The sequence below is a fragment of the Channa argus genome, unplaced genomic scaffold (genome assembly GCF_033026475.1).
Source record: "Channa argus isolate prfri unplaced genomic scaffold, Channa argus male v1.0 Contig009, whole genome shotgun sequence".
NCBI lineage: Eukaryota > Metazoa > Chordata > Actinopteri > Anabantiformes > Channidae > Channa > Channa argus.
In genome coordinates this window covers 524,187-546,229 of record NW_027125228.1, presented here as the reverse complement: position 1 = coordinate 546,229, position 22,043 = coordinate 524,187, and the positions used below count along the sequence as shown (strand labels likewise).

Here is a 22,043-nt window from a genome sequence, read left to right as displayed (position 1 = left end):
CTGCCAGAAAGAGCCTCGCTAGCTGTTGGGAACCGTACTTTTAAAACTCCAGGAAGTGTAGGATGGACCAATCAGCTTCCTGTACTTCCCCCAAATCCGGCCAATCAGGCAGGGCACCTATAAGAACAAGAAAATAAAAACAACACATATGGCCAGGACCGTAACATGGTCTACTAGTAATGAAGCACGATGGTTGACAAACCAATAAAGTAGCAAAACAGCAATGAAAGAACAAAATTTGATGAAAATATAGAACAATTTCTATGAATAAATAGGCAGTAACACCAGCTTGAGCTGCCCGTAAACCCAAGCAAAAAAAGCTTACAGCACCTGGTATTCCCAGGCGGTCTTCCTACCAAGTACTAACCAGGCCCGGCCCTATTTGGCTGCCGAGATCGGACGAGATCGGGCGCTTAGAGAGCGGTGTGGCCGTAACATGCATTTGACATCATCAACAGCTCTTAAAAACGCTAGAGAAGCAGAATGCATGACACTTGCTAAGAAGAAGATAAATGTGGCAAAGTACAAAGTACTATAACTGTACTGGTCTGTTACGCCCCTGTCTAGGGGGTCAGGGTGAAACATACAAAGATAAATTTGCATGTTCCCTCTCCGATCCTCAAACCAAAATCCAGGATTGAGATGTTCCAACAGAATGATATTTATTTTAAACGAAAGAAAGTGTCAAACAAAACATGATACTACAACTCAGGGCGAACCAAGGCCAACATAATAAACAAAATAAGCCATTTCCCACAGAAAGTGCTAGCTAGCCTGATAGAAATAAACAAACCAAAAGATAGTCGCTAACCCTAACTCCCTAATGTGAAAACAAGAGAAAACAATCAAAAGAAAATGGCAGTCCACCCCTACAGATTTAATACTATTTACAAAATATACAATTTATAAACAAAACCACGGCACAAAACCTAACAATTCAAAAATGCTAAATAAGATTTGGAAACCAAGAACAGCAAACAGTTGCTGCTGCCAGAAAGAGCCTCGCTAGCTGTTGGGAACCGTACTTTTAAAACTCCAGGAAGTGTAGGATGGACCAATCAGCTTCCTGTACTTCCCCCAAATCCGGCCAATCAGGCAGGGCACCTATAAGAACAAGAAAATAAAAACAACACATATGGCCAGGACCGTAACATGGTCTACTAGTAATGAAGCACGATGGTTGACAAACCAATAAAGTAGCAAAACAGCAATGAAAGAACAAAATTTGATGAAAATATAGAACAATTTCTATGAATAAATAGGCAGTAACACCAGCTTGAGCTGCCCGTAAACCCAAGCAAAAAAGCTTACAGCACCTGGTATTCCCAGGCGGTCTTCCTACCAAGTACTAACCAGGCCCGGCCCTATTTGGCTGCCGAGATCGGACGAGATCGGGCGCTTAGAGAGCGGTGTGGCCGTAACATGCATTTGACATCATCAACAGCTCTTAAAAACGCTGGAGAAGCAGAATGCATGACACTTGCTAAGAAGAAGATAAATGTGGCAAAGTACAAACTACTATAACTGTACTGGTCTGTTACGCCCCTTTCTAGGGGGTCAGGGTGCAACATACAAAGATAAATTAGCATGTTCCCTCTCCGATCCCCAAACCAAAATCCAGGATCGAGATGTTCCAACAGAATGATATTTATTTTAAACGAAAGAAAGTGTCAAACAAAACATGACACTACAACTCAGGGCGAACCAAGGCCAACATAATAAACAAAATAAGCCATTTCCCACAGAAAGTGCTAGCTAGCCTGATAGAAAAAAACAAACCAAAAGACAGTCGCTAACCCTAACTCCCTAATGTGAAAACAGTCCAAAGAAAATGGCAGTTCACCCCTACAGATTTAATACTATTTACAAAATATACAATTTATAAACAAAACCACGGCACAAAACCTAACAATGCAAAAATGCTAAATAAGATTTGGAAACCAAGAACAGCAAACAGGTGCTGCTGCCAGAAAGAGCCTCGCTAGCTGTTGGGAACCGTACATTTAAAACTCCAGGAAGTGTAGGATGGACCAATCAGCATCCTGTACTTCCCCCAAATCCGGCCAATCAGGCAGGGCACCTATAAGATCAAGAAAATAAAAACAACACATATGGCCAGGACCGTAACATGGTCTACTAGTAATGAAGCACGATGGTTGACAAACCAATAAAGTAGCAAAACAGCAATGAAAGAACAAAATTTGATGAAAATATAGAACAATTTCTATGAATAAATAGGCAGTAACACCAGCTTGAGCTGCCCGTAAACCCAAGCAAAAAAGCTTACAGCACCTGGTATTCCCAGGCGGTCTTCCTACCAAGTACTAACCAGGCCCGGCCCTATTTGGCTGCCGAGATCGGACGAGATCGGGCGCTTAGAGAGCGGTGTGGCCGTAACATGCATTTGATATCATCAACAGCTCTTAAAAACGCTGGAGAAGCAGAATGCATGACACTTGCTAAGAAGAAGATAAATGTGTCAAAGTACAACGTACTATAACTGTACTGGTCTGTTACGCCCCTTTCTAGGGGGTCAGGGTGCAACATACAAAGATAAATTAGCATGTTCCCTCTCCGATCCCCAAACCAAAATCCAGGATCGAGATGTTCCAACAGAATGATATTTATTTTAAACGAAAGAAAGTGTCAAACAAAACATGACACTACAACTCAGGGCGAACCAAGGCCAACATAATAAACAAAATAAGCCATTTCCCACAGAAAGTGCTAGCTAGCCTGATAGAAATAAACAAACCAAAAGACAGTCGCTAACCCTAACTCCCTAATGTGAAAACAGTCCAAAGAAAATGGCAGTTCACCCCTACAGATTTAATACTATTTACAAAATATACAATTTATAAACAAAACCACGGCACAAAACCTAACAATTCAAAAATGCTAAATAAGGTTTGGAAACCAAGAACAGCAAACAGGTGCTGATGCCAGAAAGAGCCTCGCTAGCTGTTGGGAACCGTACTTTTAAAACTCCAGGAAGTGTAGGATGGACCAATCATCTTCCTGTACTGCCCCCCAATCCGGCCAATCAGGCAGGGCACCTATAAGAACAAGAAAATAAAAACAACACATATGGCCAGGACCGTAACATGGTCTACTAGTAATGAAGCACGATGGTTGGCAAACCAATAAAGTAGCAAAACAGCAATGAAAGAACAAAATTTGATGAAAATATAGAACAATTTCTATGAATAAATAGGCAGTAACACCAGCTTGAGCTGCCCGTAAACCCAAGCAAAAAAGCTTACAGCACCTAGTATTCCCAGGCGGTCTTCCTACCAAGTACTAACCAGGCCCGGCCCTATTTGGCTGCCGAGATCGGACGAGATCGGGCGCTTAGAGAGCGGTGTGGCCGTAACATGCAATTGACATCATCAACAGCTCTTAAAAACGCTAGAGAAGCAGAATGCATGACACTTGCTAAGAAGAAGATAAATGTGGCAAAGTACAAAGTACTATAACTGTACTGGTCTGTTACGCCCCTGTCTAGGGGGTCAGGGTGAAACATACAAAGATAAATTTGCATGTTCCCTCTCCGATCCCCAAACCAAAATCCAGGATTGAGATGTTCCAACAGAATGATATTTATTTTAAACGAAAGAAAGTGTCAAACAAAACATGACACTACAACTCAGGGCGAACCAAGGCCAACATAATAAACAAAATAAGCCATTTCCCACAGAAAGTGCTAGCTAGCCTGATAGAAATAAACAAACCAAAAGATAGTCGCTAACCCTAACTCCCTAATGTGAAAACAGTCCAAAGAAAATGGCAGTTCACCCCTACAGATTTAATACTATTTACAAAATATACAATTTATAAACAAAACCACGGCACAAAACCTAACAATTCAAAAATGCTAAATAAGATTTGGAAACCAAGAACAGCAAACAGGTGCTGCTGCCAGAAAGAGCCTCGCTAGCTGTTGGGAACCGTACATTTAAAACTCCAGGAAGTGTAGGATGGACCAATCAGCTTCCTGTACTTCCCCCAAATCCGGCCAATCAGGCACGGCACCTATAAGAACAAGAAAATAAAAACAACACATATGGCCAGGACCGTAACATGGTCTACTAGTAATGAAGCACGATGGTTGACAAACCAATAAAGTAGCAAAACAGCAATGAAAGAACAAAATTTGATGAAAATATAGAACAATTTCTATGAATAAATAGGCAGTAACACCAGCTTGTGCTGCCCGTAAACCCAAGCAAAGAAGCTTACAGCACCTGGTATTCCCAGGCGGTCTTCCTACCAAGTACTAACAAGGCCCGGCCCTATTTGGCTGCCGAGATCGGACGGGATCGGGCGCTTAGAGAGCAGTGTGGCCATAAGCTGCATTTGACATCATCAACAGCTCTCAAAAACGCTGGAGAAGCAGAATGCATGACACTTGCTAAGAAGAAGATAAATGTGGCAAAGTACAAAGTACTATAACTGTACTGGTCTGTTACGCCCCTGTCTAGGGGGTCAGGGTGCAACATACAAAGATAAATTAGCATGTTCCCTCTCCGATCCCCAAACCAAAATCCAGGATCGAGATGTTCCAACAGAATGATATTTATTTTAAACGAAAGAAAGTGTCAAACAAAACATGACACTACAACTCAGGGCGAACCAAGGCCAACATAATAAACAAAATAAGCCATTTCCCACAGAAAGTGCTAGCTAGCCTGATAGAAATAAACAAACCAAAAGACAGTCGCTAACCCTAACTCCCTAATGTGAAAACAGTCCAAAGAAAATGGTAGTTCACCCCTACAGATTTAATACTATTTACAAAATATACAATTTATAAACAAAACCACGGCACAAAACCTAACAATTCAGAAATACTAAATAAGGTTTGGAAACAAAGAACAGCAAACAGGTGCTGATGCCAGAAAGAGCCTCGCTAGCTGTTGGGAACCGTACTTTTAAAACTCCAGGAAGTGTAGGATGGACCACTCAGCTTCCGGTACTGCCCCCCAATCCGGCCAATCAGGCAGGGCACCTATAAGAACAAGAAAATAAAAACAACACATATGGCCAGGACCGTAACATGGTCTATTAGTAATGAAGCACGATGGTTGACAAACCAATAAAGTAGCAAAACAGCAATGAAAGAACAAAATTTGATGAAAATATAGAACAATTTCTATGAATAAATAGGCAGTAACACCAGCTTGTGCTGCCCGTAAACCCAAGCAAAAAAGCTTACAGCACCTGGTATTCCCAGGCGGTCTTCCTACCAAGTACTAACCAGGCCCGGCTCTATTTGGCTGCCGAGATCGGACGAGATCGGGCACTTAGAGAGCGGTGTGGCCGTAAGCTGCATTTGACATCATCAACAGCTCTTAAAAACGCTGGAGAAGCAGAATGCATGACACTTGCTAAGAAGAAGATAAATGTGGCAAAGTACAAAGTACTATAACTGTACTGGTCTGTTACGCCCCTGTCTAGGGGGTCAGGGTGCCACATACAAAGATAAATTAGCATGTTCCCTCTCCGATCCCCAAACCAAAATCCAGGATCGAGATGTTCCAACAGAATGATATTTATTTTAAACGAAAGAAAGTGTCAAACAAAACATGACACTACAACTCAGGGCGAACCAAGGCCAACATAATAAACAAAATAAGCCATTTCCCACAGAAAGTGCTAGCTAGCCTGATAGAAATAAACAAACCAAAAGACAGTCGCTAACCCTAACTCCCTAATGTGAAAACAGTCCAAAGAAAATGGCAGTTCACCCCTACAGATTTAATACTATTTACAAAATATACAATTTATAAACAAAACCACGGCACAAAACCTAACAATTCAAAAATGCTAAATAAGGTTTGGAAACCAAGAACAGCAAACAGGTGCTGATGCCAGAAAGAGCCTCGCTAGCTGTTGGGAACCGTACTTTTAAAACTCCAGGAAGTGTAGGATGGACCAATCAGCTTCCTGTACTGCCCCCCAATCCGGCCAATCAGGCAGGGCACCTATAAGAACAAGAAAATAAAAACAACACATATGGCCAGGACCGTAACATGGTCTATTAGTAATGAAGCACGATGGTTGACAAACCAATCAAGTAGCAAAACAGCAATGAAAGAACAAAATTTGATGAAAATATAGAACAATTTCTATGAATAAATAGGCAGTAACACCAGCTTGTGCTGCCCGTAAACCCAAGCAAAGAAGCTTACAGCACGTGGTATTCCCAGGCGGTCTTCCTACCAAGTACTAACAAGGCCCGGCCCTATTTGGCTGCCGAGATCGGACGGGATCGGGCGCTTAGAGAGCAGTGTGGCCGTAAGCTGCATTTGACATCATCAACAGCTCTCAAAAACGCTGGAGAAGCAGAATGCATGACCCTTGCTAAGAAGAAGATAAATGTGGCAAAGTACAAAGTACTATAACTGTACTGGTCTGTTACGCCTCTGTCTAGGGGGTCAGGGTGCAACATACAAAGATAAATTAGCATGTTCCCTCTCCGATCCCCAAACCAAAATCCAGGATCGAGATGTTCCAACAGAATGATATTTATTTTAAACGAAAGAAAGTGTCAAACAAAACATGACACTACAACTCAGGGCGAACCAAGGCCAACATAATAAACAAAATAAGCCATTTCCCACAGAAAGTGCTAGCTAGCCTGATAGAAATAAACAAACCAAAAGACAGTCGCTAACCCTAACTCCCTAATGTGAAAACAAGAGAAAACAATCAAAAGAAAATGGCTGTTCACCCCTACAGATTTAATACTATTTACAAAATACACAATTTATAAACAAAACCACGGCACAAAACCTAACAATTCAAAAATGCTAAATAAGGTTTGGAAACCAAGAACAGCAAACAGGTGCTGCTGCCAGAAAGTGCCTCGCTAGCTGTTGGGAACCGTACTTTTAAAACTCCAGGAAGTGTAGGATGGACCAATCAGCTTCCTGTACTTCCCCCAAATCCGGCCAATCAGGCAGGGCACCTATAAGAACAACAAAATAAAAACAACACATATGGCCAGGACCGTAACATGGTCTACTAGTAAAGAAGCAAGATGGTTGACAAACCAATAAAGTAGCAAAACAGAAATGAAAGAACAAAATTTGATGAAAATATAGAACAATTTCTATGAATAAATAGGCAGTAACACCAGCTTGTGCTGGCCGTAAACCCAAGCAAAAAAGCTTACAGCACCTGGTATTCCCAGGCGGTCTTCCTACCAAGTACTAACCAGGCCCGGCTCTATTTGGCTGCCGAGATCTGACGAGATCGGGCGCTTAGAGAGCGGTGTGGCCATAAGCTGCATTTGACATCATCAACAGCTCTTAAAAACGCTGGAGAAGCAGAATGCATGACACTTGCTAAGAAGAAGATAAATGTGGCAAAGTACAAAGTACTATAACTGTACTGGTCTGTTACGCCCCTGTCTAGGGGGTCAGGGTGCAACATACAAAGATAAATTAGCATGTTCCCTCTCCGATCCCCAAACCAAAATCCAGGATCGAGATGTTCCAACAGAATGATATTTATTTTAAACGAAAGAAAGTGTCAAACAAAACATGACACTACAACTCAGGGCGAACCAAGGCCAACATAATAAACAAAATAAGCCATTTCCCACAGAAAGTGCTAGCTAGCCTGATAGAAATAAACAAACCAAAAGACAGTCGCTAACCCTAACTCCCTAATGTGAAAACAGTCCAAAGAAAATGGTAGTTCACCCCTACAGATTTAATACTATTTACAAAATATACAATTTATAAACAAAACCACGGCACAAAACCTAACAATTCAGAAATACTAAATAAGGTTTGGAAACCAAGAACAGCAAACAGGTGCTGATGCCAGAAAGAGCCTCGCTAGCTGTTGGGAACCGTACTTTTAAAACTCCAGGAAGTGTAGGATGGACCACTCAGCTTCCGGTACTGCCCCCCAATCCGGCCAATCAGGCAGGGCACCTATAAGAACAAGAAAATAAAAACAACACATATGGCCAGGACCGTAACATGGTCTACTAGTAATGAAGCACGATGGTTGGCAAACCAATAAAGTAGCAAAACAGCAATGAAAGAACAAAATTTGATGAAAATATAGAACAATTTCTACGAATAAATAGGCAGTAACACCAGCTTGTGCTGCCCGTAAACCCAAGCAAAAAAGCTTACAGCACCTGGTATTCCCAGGCGGTCTTCCTACCAAGTACTAACCAGGCCCGGCTCTATTTGGCTGCCGAGATCGGACGAGATCGGGCGCTTAGAGAGCGGTGTGGCCGTAAGCTGCATTTGACATCATCAACAGCTCTTAAAAACGCTGGAGAAGCAGAATGCATGACACTTGCTAAGAAGAAGATAAATGTGGCAAAGTACAAAGTACTATAACTGTACTGGTCTGTTACGCCCCTGTCTAGGGGGTCAGGGTGCCACATACAAAGATAAATTAGCATGTTCCCTCTCCGATCCCCAAACCAAAATCCAGGATCGAGATGTTCCAACAGAATGATATTTATTTTAAACGAAAGAAAGTGTCAAACAAAACATGACACTACAACTCAGGGCGAACCAAGGCCAACATAATAAACAAAATAAGCCATTTCCCACAGAAAGTGCTAGCTAGCCTGATAGAAATAAACAAACCAAAAGACAGTCGCTAACCCTAACTCCCTAATGTGAAAACAGTCCAAAGAAAATGGTAGTTCACCCCTACAGATTTAATACTATTTACAAAATATACAATTTATAAACAAAACCACGGCACAAAACCTAACAATTCAGAAATACTAAATAAGGTTTGGAAACCAAGAACAGCAAACAGGTGCTGATGCCAGAAAGAGCCTCGCTAGCTGTTGGGAACCGTACTTTTAAAACTCCAGGAAGTGTAGGATGGACCAATCAGCTTCCTGTACTGCCCCCATATCCGGCCAATCAGGCAGGGCACCTATAAGAACAAGAAAATAAAAACAACACATATGGCCAGGACCGTAACATGGTCTATTAGTAATGAAGCACGATGGTTGACAAACCAATCAAGTAGCAAAACAGCAATGAAAGAACAAAATTTGATGAAAATATAGAACAATTTCTATGAATAAATAGGCAGTAACACCAGCTTGTGCTGCCCGTAAACCCAAGCAAAGAAGCTTACAGCACGTGGTATTCCCAGGCGGTCTTCCTACCAAGTACTAACAAGGCCCGGCCCTATTTGGCTGCCGAGATCGGACGGGATCGGGCGCTTAGAGAGCAGTGTGGCCGTAAGCTGCATTTGACATCATCAACAGCTCTCAAAAACGCTGGAGAAGCAGAATGCATGACCCTTGCTAAGAAGAAGATAAATGTGGCAAAGTACAAAGTACTATAACTGTACTGGTCTGTTACGCCTCTGTCTAGGGGGTCAGGGTGCAACATACAAAGATAAATTAGCATGTTCCCTCTCCGATCCCCAAACCAAAATCCAGGATCGAGATGTTCCAACAGAATGATATCTATTTTAAACGAAAGAAAGTGTCAAACAAAACATGACACTACAACTCAGGGCGAACCAAGGCCAACATAATAAACAAAATAAACCATTTCCCACAGAAAGTGCTAGCTAGCCTGATAGAAATAAACAAACCAAAAGACAGTCGCTAACCCTAACTCCCTAATGTGAAAACAAGAGAAAACAATCAAAAGAAAATGGCAGTCCACCCCTACAGATTTAATACTATTTACAAAATATACAATTTATAAACAAAACCACGGCACAAAACCTAACAATTCAAAAATGCTAAATAAGGTTTGGAAAGCAAGAACAGCAAACAGGTGCTGCTGCCAGAAAGAGCCTCGCTAGCTGTTGGGAACCGTACTTTTAAAACTCCAGGAAGTGTAGGATGGACCAATCAGCTTCCTGTACTTCCCCCAAATCCGGCCAATCAGGCAGGGCACCTATAAGAACAACAAAATAAAAACAACACATATGGCCAGGACCGTAACATGGTCTACTAGTAATGAAGCAAGATGGTTGACAAACCAATAAAGTAGCAAAACAGAAATGAAAGAACAAAATTTGATGAAAATATAGAACAATTTCTATGAATAAATAGGCAGTAACACCAGCTTGTGCTGGCCGTAAACCCAAGCAAAAAAGCTTACAGCACCTGGTATTCCCAGGCGGTCTTCCTACCAAGTACTAACCAGGCCCGGCTCTATTTGGCTGCCGAGATCTGACGAGATCGGGCGCTTAGAGAGCGGTGTGGCCATAAGCTGCATTTGACATCATCAACAGCTCTTAAAAACGCTGGAGAAGCAGAATGCATGACACTTGCTAAGAAGAAGATAAATGTGGCAAAGTACAAAGTACTATAACTGTACTGGTCTGTTACGCCCCTGTCTAGGGGGTCAGGGTGCCACATACAAAGATAAATTAGCATGTTCCCTCTCCGATCCCCAAACCAAAATCCAGGATCGAGATGTTCCAACAGAATGATATTTATTTTAAACGAAAGAAAGTGTCAAACAAAACATGACACTACAACTCAGGGCGAACCAAGGCCAACATAATAAACAAAATAAGCCATTTCCCACAGAAAGTGCTAGCTAGCCTGATAGAAATAAAGAAACCAAAAGACAGTCGCTAACCCTAACTCCCTAATGTGAAAACAGTCCAAAGAAAATGGTAGTTCACCCCTACAGATTTAATACTATTTACAAAATATACAATTTATAAACAAAACCACGGCACAAAACCTAACAATTCAGAAATACTAAATAAGGTTTGGAAACCAAGAACAGCAAACAGGTGCTGATGCCAGAAAGAGCCTCGCTAGCTGTTGGGAACCGTACTTTTAAAACTCCAGGAAGTGTAGGATGGACCACTCAGCTTCCGGTACTGCCCCCCAATCCGGCCAATCAGGCAGGGCACCTATAAGAACAAGAAAATAAAAACAACACATATGGCCAGGACCGTAACATGGTCTATTAGTAATGAAGCACGATGGTTGACAAACCAATAAAGTAGCAAAACAGCAATGAAAGAACAAAATTTGATGAAAATATAGAACAATTTCTATGAATAAATAGGCAGTAACACCAGCTTGTGCTGCCCGTAAACCCAAGCAAAAAAGCTTACAGCACCTGGTATTCCCAGGCGGTCTTCCTACCAAGTACTAACCAGGCCCGGCTCTATTTGGCTGCCGAGATCGGACGAGATCGGGCGCTTAGAGAGCGGTGTGGCCGTAAGCTGCATTTGACATCATCAACAGCTCTTAAAAACGCTGGAGAAGCAGAATGCATGACACTTGCTAAGAAGAAGATAAATGTGGCAAAGTACAAAGTACTATAACTGTACTGGTCTGTTACGCCCCTGTCTAGGGGGTCAGGGTGCCACATACAAAGATAAATTAGCATGTTCCCTCTCCGATCCCCAAACCAAAATCCAGGATCGAGATGTTCCAACAGAATGATATTTATTTTAAACGAAAGAAAGTGTCAAACAAAACATGACACTACAACTCAGGGCGAACCAAGGCCAACATAATAAACAAAATAAGCCATTTCCCACAGAAAGTGCTAGCTAGCCTGATAGAAATAAACAAACCAAAAGACAGTCGCTAACCCTAACTCCCTAATGTGAAAACAGTCCAAAGAAAATGGCAGTTCACCCCTACAGATTTAATACTATTTACAAAATATACAATTTATAAACAAAACCACGGCACAAAACCTAACAATTCAAAAATGCTAAATAAGGTTTGGAAACCAAGAACAGCAAACAGGTGCTGATGCCAGAAAGAGCCTCGCTAGCTGTTGGGAACCGTACTTTTAAAACTCCAGGAAGTGTAGGATGGACCAATCAGCTTCCTGTACTGCCCCCCAATCCGGCCAATCAGGCAGGGCACCTATAAGAACAAGAAAATAAAAACAACACATATGGCCAGGACCGTAACATGGTCTATTAGTAATGAAGCACGATGGTTGACAAACCAATCAAGTAGCAAAACAGCAATGAAAGAACAAAATTTGATGAAAATATAGAACAATTTCTATGAATAAATAGGCAGTAACACCAGCTTGTGCTGCCCGTAAACCCAAGCAAAGAAGCTTACAGCACGTGGTATTCCCAGGCGGTCTTCCTACCAAGTACTAACAAGGCCCGGCCCTATTTGGCTGCCGAGATCGGACGGGATCGGGCGCTTAGAGAGCAGTGTGGCCGTAAGCTGCATTTGACATCATCAACAGCTCTCAAAAACGCTGGAGAAGCAGAATGCATGACCCTTGCTAAGAAGAAGATAAATGTGGCAAAGTACAAAGTACTATAACTGTACTGGTCTGTTACGCCTCTGTCTAGGGGGTCAGGGTGCAACATACAAAGATAAATTAGCATGTTCCCTCTCCGATCCCCAAACCAAAATCCAGGATCGAGATGTTCCAACAGAATGATATTTATTTTAAACGAAAGAAAGTGTCAAACAAAACATGACACTACAACTCAGGGCGAACCAAGGCCAACATAATAAACAAAATAAGCCATTTCCCACAGAAAGTGCTAGCTAGCCTGATAGAAATAAACAAACCAAAAGACAGTCGCTAACCCTAACTCCCTAATGTGAAAACAGTCCAAAGAAAATGGCAGTTCACCCCTACAGATTTAATACTATTTACAAAATATACAATTTATAAACAAAACCACGGCACAAAACCTAACAATTCAAAAATGCTAAATAAGGTTTGGAAACCAAGAACAGCAAACAGGTGCTGATGCCAGAAAGAGCCTCGCTAGCTGTTGGGAACCGTACTTTTAAAACTCCAGGAAGTGTAGGATGGACCAATCAGCTTCCTGTACTGCCCCCCAATCCGGCCAATCAGGCAGGGCACCTATAAGAACAAGAAAATAAAAACAACACATATGGCCAGGACCGTAACATGGTCTACTAGTAATGAAGCACGATGGTTGGCAAACCAATAAAGTAGCAAAACAGCAATGAAAGAACAAAATTTGATGAAAATATAGAACAATTTCTACGAATAAATAGGCAGTAACACCAGCTTGTGCTGCCCGTAAACCCAAGCAAAAAAGCTTACAGCACCTGGTATTCCCAGGCGGTCTTCCTACCAAGTACTAACCAGGCCCGGCTCTATTTGGCTGCCGAGATCGGACGAGATCGGGCGCTTAGAGAGCGGTGTGGCCGTAAGCTGCATTTGACATCATCAACAGCTCTTAAAAACGCTAGAGAAGCAGAATGCATGACTCTTGCTAAGAATAAGATAAATGTGGCAAAGTACAAAGTACTATAACTGTACTGGTCTGTTACGCCCCTGTCTAGGGGATCAGGGTGAAACATACAAAGATAAATTTGCATGTTCCCTCTCCGATCCCCAAACCAAAATCCAGGATTGAGATGTTCCAACAGAATGATATTTATTTTAAACGAAAGAAAGTGTCAAACAAAACATGACACTACAACTCAAGGCGAACCAAGGCCAACATAATAAACAAAATAAGCCATTTCCCACAGAAAGTGCTAGCTAGCCTGATAGAAAGAAACAAACCAAAAGACAGTCGCTAACCCTAACTCCCTAATGTGAAAACAAGAGAAAACAATCAAAAGAAAAATGGCAGTCCACCCCTACAGATTTAATACTATTTACAAAATATACAATTTATAAACAAAACCACGGCACAAAACCTAACAATTCAAAAATGCTAAATAAGGTTTGGAAACCAAGAACAGCAAACAGGTGCTGATGCCAGAAAGAGCCTCGCTAGCTGTTGGGAACCGTACTTTTAAAACTCCAGGAAGTGTAGGATGGACCAATCAGCTTCCTGTACTGCCCCCCAATCCGGCCAATCAGGCAGGGCACCTATAAGAACAAGAAAATAAAAACAACACATATGGCCAGGACCGTAACATGGTCTACTAGTAATGAAGCACGATGGTCGGCAAACCAATAAAGTAGCAAAACAGCAATTAAAGAACAAAATTTGATGAAAATATAGAACAATTTCTATGAATAAATAGGCAGTAACACCAGCTTGTGCTGCCCGTAAACCCAAGCAAAAAAGCTTACAGCACCTGGTATTCCCAGGCGGTCTTCCTACCAAGTACTAACCAGGCCCGGCTCTATTTGGCTGCCGAGATCGGACGAGATCGGGCGTTTAGAGAGCGGTGTGGCCGTAAGCTGCATTTGATATCATCAACAGCTCTTAAAAACGCTGGAGAAGCAGAATGCATGACACTTGCTAAGAAGAAGATAAATGTGGCAAAGTACAAAGTACTATAACTGTACTGGTCTGTTACGCCCCTGTCTAGGGGGTCAGGGTGCAACATACAAAGATAAATTAGCATGTTCCCTCTCCGATCCCCAAACCAAAATCCAGGATCGAGATGTTCCAACAGAATGATATTTATTTTAAACGAAAGAAAGTGTCAAACAAAACATGACACTACAACTCAGGGCGAACCAAGGCCAACATAATAAACAAAATAAGCAATTTCCCACAGAAAGTGCTAGCTAGCCTGATAGAAAGAAACAAACCAAAAGACAGTCGCTAACCCTAACTCCCTAATGTGAAAACAAGAGAAAACAATCAAAAGAAAAATGGCAGTCCACCCCTACAGATTTAATACTATTTACAAAATATACAATTTATAAACAAAACCACGGCACAAAACCTAACAATTCAAAAATGCTAAATAAGGTTTGGAAACCAAGAACAGCAAACAGGTGCTGATGCCAGAAAGAGCCTCGCTAGCTGTTGGGAACCGTACTTTTAAAACTCCAGGAAGTGTAGGATGGACCAATCAGCTTCCTGTACTGCCCCCCAATCCGGCCAATCAGGCAGGGCACCTATAAGAACAAGAAAATAAAAACAACACATATGGCCAGGACCGTAACATGGTCTACTAGTAATGAAGCACGATGGTCGGCAAACCAATAAAGTAGCAAAACAGCAATGAAAGAACAAAATTTGATGAAAATATAGAACAATTTCTACGAATAAATAGGCAGTAACACCAGCTTGTGCTGCCCGTAAACCCAAGCAAAAAAGCTTACAGCACCTGGTATTCCCAGGCGGTCTTCCTACCAAGTACTAACCAGGCCCGGCTCTATTTGGCTGCCGAGATCGGACGAGATCGGGCGTTTAGAGAGCGGTGTGGCCGTAAGCTGCATTTGATATCATCAACAGCTCTTAAAAACGCTGGAGAAGCAGAATGCATGACACTTGCTAAGAAGAAGATAAATGTGGCAAAGTACAAAGTACTATAACTGTACTGGTCTGTTACGCCCCTGTCTAGGGGGTCAGGGTGCAACATACAAAGATAAATTAGCATGTTCCCTCTCCGATCCCCAAACCAAAATCCAGGATCGAGATGTTCCAACAGAATGATATTTATTTTAAACGAAAGAAAGTGTCAAACAAAACATGACACTACAACTCAGGGCGAACCAAGGCCAACATAATAAACAAAATAAGCAATTTCCCACAGAAAGTGCTAGCTAGCCTGATAGAAAGAAACAAACCAAAAGACAGTCGCTAACCCTAACTCCCTAATGTGAAAACAGTTCAAAGAAAATGGCAGTTCACCCCTACAGATTTAATACTATTTACAAAATATACAATTTATAAACAAAACCACGGCACAAAACCTAACGATTCAAAAATGCTAAATAAGATTTGGAAACCAAGAACAGCAAACAGGTGCTGCTGCCAGAAAGAGCCTCGCTAGCTGTTGGGAACCGTACTTTTAAAACTCCAGGAAGTGTAGGATGGACCAATCAGCTTCCTGTACTTCCCCCAAATCCGGCCAATCAGGCAGGGCACCTATAAGAACAAGAAAATAAAAACAACACATATGGCCAGGACCGTAACATGGTCTACTAGTAATGAAGCACGATGGTTGACAAACCAATAAAGTAGCAAAACAGCAATGAAAGAACAAAATTTGATGAAAATATAGAACAATTTCTATGAATAAATAGGCAGTAACACCAGCTTGAGCTGCCCGTAAACCCAAGCAAAAAAAGCTTACAGCACCTGGTATTCCCAGGCGGTCTTCCTACCAAGTACTAACCAGGCCCGGCCCTATTTGGCTGCCGAGATCGGACGAGATCGGGCGCTTAGAGAGCGGTGTGGCCGTAACATGCATTTGACATCATCAACAGCTCTTAAAAACGCTAGAGAAGCAGAATGCATGACACTTGCTAAGAAGAAGATAAATGTGGCAAAGTACAAAGTACTATAACTGTACTGGTCTGTTACGCCCCTGTCTAGGGGGTCAGGGTGAAACATACAAAGATAAATTTGCATGTTCCCTCTCCGATCCTCAAACCAAAATCCAGGATTGAGATGTTCCAACAGAATGATATTTATTTTAAACGAAAGAAAGTGTCAAACAAAACATGATACTACAACTCAGGGCGAACCAAGGCCAACATAATAAACAAAATAAGCCATTTCCCACAGAAAGTGCTAGCTAGCCTGATAGAAATAAACAAACCAAAAGATAGTCGCTAACCCTAACTCCCTAATGTGAAAACAAGAGAAAACAATCAAAAGAAAATGGCAGTCCACCCCTACAGATTTAATACTATTTACAAAATATCCAATTTATAAACAAAACCACGGCACAAAACCTAACAATTCAAAAATGCTAAATAAGATTTGGAAACCAAGAACAGCAAACAGTTGCTGCTGCCAGAAAGAGCCTCGCTAGCTGTTGGGAACCGTACTTTTAAAACTCCAGGAAGTGTAGGATGGACCAATCAGCTTCCTGTACTTCCCCCAAATCCGGCCAATCAGGCAGGGCACCTATAAGAACAAGAAAATAAAAACAACACATATGGCCAGGACCGTAACATGGTCTACTAGTAATGAAGCACGATGGTTGACAAACCAATAAAGTAGCAAAACAGCAATGAAAGAACAAAATTTGATGAAAATATAGAACAATTTCTATGAATAAATAGGCAGTAACACCAGCTTGAGCTGCCCGTGAACCCTAGCAAAAAAGCTTACAGCACCTGGTATTCCCAGGCGGTCTTCCTACCAAGTACTAACAAGGCCCGGCCCTATTTGGCTGCCGAGATCGGACGAGATCGGGCGCTTAGAGAGCGGTGTGGCCGTAACATGCATTTGACATCATCAACAGCTCTTAAAAACGCTGGAGAAGCAGAATGCATGACACTTGCTAAGAAGAAGATAAATGTGGCAAAGTACAAACTACTATAACTGTACTGGTCTGTTACGCCCCTTTCTAGGGGGTCAGGGTGCAACATACAAAGATAAATTAGCATGTTCCCTCTCCGATCCCCAAACCAAAATCCAGGATCGAGATGTTCCAACAGAATGATATTTATTTTAAACGAAAGAAAGTGTCAAACAAAACATGACACTACAACTCAGGGCGAACCAAGGCCAACATAATAAACAAAATAAGCCATTTCCCACAGAAAGTGCTAGCTAGCCTGATAGAAAAAAACAAACCAAAAGACAGTCGCTAACCCTAACTCCCTAATGTGAAAACAGTCCAAAGAAAATGGCAGTTCACCCCTACAGATTTAATACTATTTACAAAATATACAATTTATAAACAAAACCACGGCACAAAACCTAACAATGCAAAAATGCTAAATAAGATTTGGAAACCAAGAACAGCAAACAGGTGCTGCTGCCAGAAAGAGCCTCGCTAGCTGTTGGGAACCGTACATTTAAAACTCCAGGAAGTGTAGGATGGACCAATCAGCATCCTGTACTTCCCCCAAATCCGGCCAATCAGGCAGGGCACCTATAAGAACAAGAAAATAAAAACAACACATATGGCCAGGACCGTAACATGGTCTACTAGTAATGAAGCACGATGGTTGACAAACCAATAAAGTAGCAAAACAGCAATGAAAGAACAAAATTTGATGAAAATATAGAACAATTTCTATGAATAAATAGGCAGTAACACCAGCTTGAGCTGCCCGTAAACCCAAGCAAAAAAGCTTACAGCACCTGGTATTCCCAGGCGGTCTTCCTACCAAGTACTAACCAGGCCCGGCCCTATTTGGCTGCCGAGATCGGACGAGATCGGGCGCTTAGAGAGCGGTGTGGCCGTAACATGCATTTGATATCATCAACAGCTCTTAAAAACGCTGGAGAAGCAGAATGCATGACACTTGCTAAGAAGAAGATAAATGTGTCAAAGTACAACGTACTATAACTGTACTGGTCTGTTACGCCCCTTTCTAGGGGGTCAGGGTGCAACATACAAAGATAAATTAGCATGTTCCCTCTCCGATCCCCAAACCAAAATCCAGGATCGAGATGTTCCAACAGAATGATATTTATTTTAAACGAAAGAAAGTGTCAAACAAAACATGACACTACAACTCAGGGCGAACCAAGGCCAACATAATAAACAAAATAAGCCATTTCCCACAGAAAGTGCTAGCTAGCCTGATAGAAATAAACAAACCAAAAGACAGTCGCTAACCCTAACTCCCTAATGTGAAAACAGTCCAAAGAAAATGGCAGTTCACCCCTACAGATTTAATACTATTTACAAAATATACAATTTATAAACAAAACCACGGCACAAAACCTAACAATTCAAAAATGCTAAATAAGGTTTGGAAACCAAGAACAGCAAACAGGTGCTGATGCCAGAAAGAGCCTCGCTAGCTGTTGGGAACCGTACTTTTAAAACTCCAGGAAGTGTAGGATGGACCAATCATCTTCCTGTACTGCCCCCCAATCCGGCCAATCAGGCAGGGCACCTATAAGAACAAGAAAATAAAAACAACACATATGGCCAGGACCGTAACATGGTCTACTAGTAATGAAGCACGATGGTTGGCAAACCAATAAAGTAGCAAAACAGCAATGAAAGAACAAAATTTGATGAAAATATAGAACAATTTCTATGAATAAATAGGCAGTAACACCAGCTTGAGCTGCCCGTAAACCCAAGCAAAAAAGCTTACAGCACCTAGTATTCCCAGGCGGTCTTCCTACCAAGTATTAACCAGGCCCGGCCCTATTTGGCTGCCGAGATCGGACGAGATCGGGCGCTTAGAGAGCGGTGTGGCCGTAACATGCAATTGACATCATCAACAGCTCTTAAAAACGCTAGAGAAGCAGAATGCATGACACTTGCTAAGAAGAAGATAAATGTGGCAAAGTACAAAGTACTATAACTGTACTGGTCTGTTACGCCCCTGTCTAGGGGGTCAGGGTGAAACATACAAAGATAAATTTGCATGTTCCCTCTCCGATCCCCAAACCAAAATCCAGGATTGAGATGTTCCAACAGAATGATATTTATTTTAAACGAAAGAAAGTGTCAAACAAAACATGACACTACAACTCAGGGCGAACCAAGGCCAACATAATAAACAAAATAAGCCATTTCCCACAGAAAGTGCTAGCTAGCCTGATAGAAATAAACAAACCAAAAGATAGTCGCTAACCCTAACTCCCTAATGTGAAAACAGTCCAAAGAAAATGGCAGTTCACCCCTACAGATTTAATACTATTTACAAAATATACAATTTATAAACAAAACCACGGCACAAAACCTAACAATTCAAAAATGCTAAATAAGATTTGGAAACCAAGAACAGCAAACAGGTGCTGCTGCCAGAAAGAGCCTCGCTAGCTGTTGGGAACCGTACATTTAAAACTCCAGGAAGTGTAGGATGGACCAATCAGCTTCCTGTACTTCCCCCAAATCCGGCCAATCAGGCACGGCACCTATAAGAACAAGAAAATAAAAACAACACATATGGCCAGGACCGTAACATGGTCTACTAGTAATGAAGCACGATGGTTGACAAACCAATAAAGTAGCAAAACAGCAATGAAAGAACAAAATTTGATGAAAATATAGAACAATTTCTACGAATAAATAGGCAGTAACACCAGCTTGTGCTGCCCGTAAACCCAAGCAAAAAAGCTTACAGCACCTGGTATTCCCAGGCGGTCTTCCTACCAAGTACTAACCAGGCCCGGCTCTATTTGGCTGCCGAGATCGGACGAGATCGGGCGCTTAGAGAGCGGTGTGGCCGTAAGCTGCATTTGACATCATCAACAGCTCTTAAAAACGCTAGAGAAGCAGAATGCATGACTCTTGCTAAGAATAAGATAAATGTGGCAAAGTACAAAGTACTATAACTGTACTGGTCTGTTACGCCCCTGTCTAGGGGATCAGGGTGAAACATACAAAGATAAATTTGCATGTTCCCTCTCCGATCCCCAAACCAAAATCCAGGATTGAGATGTTCCAACAGAATGATATTTATTTTAAACGAAAGAAAGTGTCAAACAAAACATGACACTACAACTCAAGGCGAACCAAGGCCAACATAATAAACAAAATAAGCCATTTCCCACAGAAAGTGCTAGCTAGCCTGATAGAAAGAAACAAACCAAAAGACAGTCGCTAACCCTAACTCCCTAATGTGAAAACAAGAGAAAACAATCAAAAGAAAAATGGCAGTCCACCCCTACAGATTTAATACTATTTACAAAATATACAATTTATAAACAAAACCACGGCACAAAACCTAACAATTCAAAAATGCTAAATAAGGTTTGGAAACCAAGAACAGCAAACAGGTGCTGATGCCAGAAAGAGCCTCGCTAGCTGTTGGGAACCGTACTTTTAAAACTCCAGGAAGTGTAGGATGGACCAATCAGCTTCCTGTACTGCCCCCCAATCCGGCCAATCAGGCAGGGCACCTATAAGAACAAGAAAATAAAAACAACACATATGGCCAGGACCGTAACATGGTCTACTAGTAATGAAGCACGATGGTCGGCAAACCAATAAAGTAGCAAAACAGCAATTAAAGAACAAAATTTGATGAAAATATAGAACAATTTCTATGAATAAATAGGCAGTAACACCAGCTTGTGCTGCCCGTAAACCCAAGCAAAAAAGCTTACAGCACCTGGTATTCCCAGGCGGTCTTCCTACCAAGTACTAACCAGGCCCGGCTCTATTTGGCTGCCGAGATCGGACGAGATCGGGCGTTTAGAGAGCGGTGTGGCCGTAAGCTGCATTTGATATCATCAACAGCTCTTAAAAACGCTGGAGAAGCAGAATGCATGACACTTGCTAAGAAGAAGATAAATGTGGCAAAGTACAAAGTACTATAACTGTACTGGTCTGTTACGCCCCTGTCTAGGGGGTCAGGGTGCAACATACAAAGATAAATTAGCATGTTCCCTCTCCGATCCCCAAACCAAAATCCAGGATCGAGATGTTCCAACAGAATGATATTTATTTTAAACGAAAGAAAGTGTCAAACAAAACATGACACTACAACTCAGGGCGAACCAAGGCCAACATAATAAACAAAATAAGCAATTTCCCACAGAAAGTGCTAGCTAGCCTGATAGAAAGAAACAAACCAAAAGACAGTCGCTAACCCTAACTCCCTAATGTGAAAACAAGAGAAAACAATCAAAAGAAAAATGGCAGTCCACCCCTACAGATTTAATACTATTTACAAAATATACAATTTATAAACAAAACCACGGCACAAAACCTAACAATTCAAAAATGCTAAATAAGGTTTGGAAACCAAGAACAGCAAACAGGTGCTGATGCCAGAAAGAGCCTCGCTAGCTGTTGGGAACCGTACTTTTAAAACTCCAGGAAGTGTAGGATGGACCAATCAGCTTCCTGTACTGCCCCCCAATCCGGCCAATCAGGCAGGGCACCTATAAGAACAAGAAAATAAAAACAACACATATGGCCAGGACCGTAACATGGTCTACTAGTAATGAAGCACGATGGTCGGCAAACCAATAAAGTAGCAAAACAGCAATGAAAGAACAAAATTTGATGAAAATATAGAACAATTTCTACGAATAAATAGGCAGTAACACCAGCTTGTGCTGCCCGTAAACCCAAGCAAAAAAGCTTACAGCACCTGGTATTCCCAGGCGGTCTTCCTACCAAGTACTAACCAGGCCCGGCTCTATTTGGCTGCCGAGATCGGACGAGATCGGGCGTTTAGAGAGCGGTGTGGCCGTAAGCTGCATTTGATATCATCAACAGCTCTTAAAAACGCTGGAGAAGCAGAATG

At 41.8% G+C, this 22,043-nt stretch overlaps 23 pseudogenes; all 23 read right to left on the bottom strand.

The window, feature by feature from the left end:
* Window positions 1-318: 318 nt before the first annotated feature.
* On the bottom strand, window positions 319-437 carry LOC137110459 (5S ribosomal RNA; annotated as a pseudogene).
* Window positions 438-1,304: 867 nt separating this feature from the next.
* LOC137110458 (5S ribosomal RNA) lies at window positions 1,305-1,423 on the bottom strand (annotated as a pseudogene).
* An 857-nt stretch (window positions 1,424-2,280) lies between these two features.
* Window positions 2,281-2,399, bottom strand: LOC137110457 (5S ribosomal RNA; annotated as a pseudogene).
* An 857-nt stretch (window positions 2,400-3,256) lies between these two features.
* Window positions 3,257-3,375, bottom strand: LOC137110780 (5S ribosomal RNA; annotated as a pseudogene).
* Window positions 3,376-4,232: 857 nt separating this feature from the next.
* Window positions 4,233-4,351, bottom strand: LOC137110669 (5S ribosomal RNA; annotated as a pseudogene).
* Window positions 4,352-5,208: 857 nt separating this feature from the next.
* On the bottom strand, window positions 5,209-5,327 carry LOC137110101 (5S ribosomal RNA; annotated as a pseudogene).
* An 857-nt stretch (window positions 5,328-6,184) lies between these two features.
* On the bottom strand, window positions 6,185-6,303 carry LOC137110870 (5S ribosomal RNA; annotated as a pseudogene).
* Window positions 6,304-7,170: 867 nt separating this feature from the next.
* On the bottom strand, window positions 7,171-7,289 carry LOC137110051 (5S ribosomal RNA; annotated as a pseudogene).
* An 857-nt stretch (window positions 7,290-8,146) lies between these two features.
* On the bottom strand, window positions 8,147-8,265 carry LOC137110998 (5S ribosomal RNA; annotated as a pseudogene).
* Window positions 8,266-9,122: 857 nt separating this feature from the next.
* Window positions 9,123-9,241, bottom strand: LOC137110869 (5S ribosomal RNA; annotated as a pseudogene).
* An 867-nt stretch (window positions 9,242-10,108) lies between these two features.
* Window positions 10,109-10,227, bottom strand: LOC137110050 (5S ribosomal RNA; annotated as a pseudogene).
* An 857-nt stretch (window positions 10,228-11,084) lies between these two features.
* Window positions 11,085-11,203, bottom strand: LOC137110995 (5S ribosomal RNA; annotated as a pseudogene).
* Window positions 11,204-12,060: 857 nt separating this feature from the next.
* LOC137110868 (5S ribosomal RNA) lies at window positions 12,061-12,179 on the bottom strand (annotated as a pseudogene).
* Window positions 12,180-13,036: 857 nt separating this feature from the next.
* Window positions 13,037-13,155, bottom strand: LOC137110994 (5S ribosomal RNA; annotated as a pseudogene).
* An 868-nt stretch (window positions 13,156-14,023) lies between these two features.
* LOC137111349 (5S ribosomal RNA) lies at window positions 14,024-14,142 on the bottom strand (annotated as a pseudogene).
* Window positions 14,143-15,010: 868 nt separating this feature from the next.
* LOC137111348 (5S ribosomal RNA) lies at window positions 15,011-15,129 on the bottom strand (annotated as a pseudogene).
* An 858-nt stretch (window positions 15,130-15,987) lies between these two features.
* On the bottom strand, window positions 15,988-16,106 carry LOC137110456 (5S ribosomal RNA; annotated as a pseudogene).
* An 867-nt stretch (window positions 16,107-16,973) lies between these two features.
* On the bottom strand, window positions 16,974-17,092 carry LOC137110847 (5S ribosomal RNA; annotated as a pseudogene).
* Window positions 17,093-17,949: 857 nt separating this feature from the next.
* Window positions 17,950-18,068, bottom strand: LOC137110455 (5S ribosomal RNA; annotated as a pseudogene).
* An 857-nt stretch (window positions 18,069-18,925) lies between these two features.
* LOC137110932 (5S ribosomal RNA) lies at window positions 18,926-19,044 on the bottom strand (annotated as a pseudogene).
* Window positions 19,045-19,901: 857 nt separating this feature from the next.
* Window positions 19,902-20,020, bottom strand: LOC137110993 (5S ribosomal RNA; annotated as a pseudogene).
* An 868-nt stretch (window positions 20,021-20,888) lies between these two features.
* LOC137111347 (5S ribosomal RNA) lies at window positions 20,889-21,007 on the bottom strand (annotated as a pseudogene).
* An 868-nt stretch (window positions 21,008-21,875) lies between these two features.
* Window positions 21,876-21,994, bottom strand: LOC137111346 (5S ribosomal RNA; annotated as a pseudogene).
* Between the last annotated feature and the right edge of the window lie 49 nt (window positions 21,995-22,043).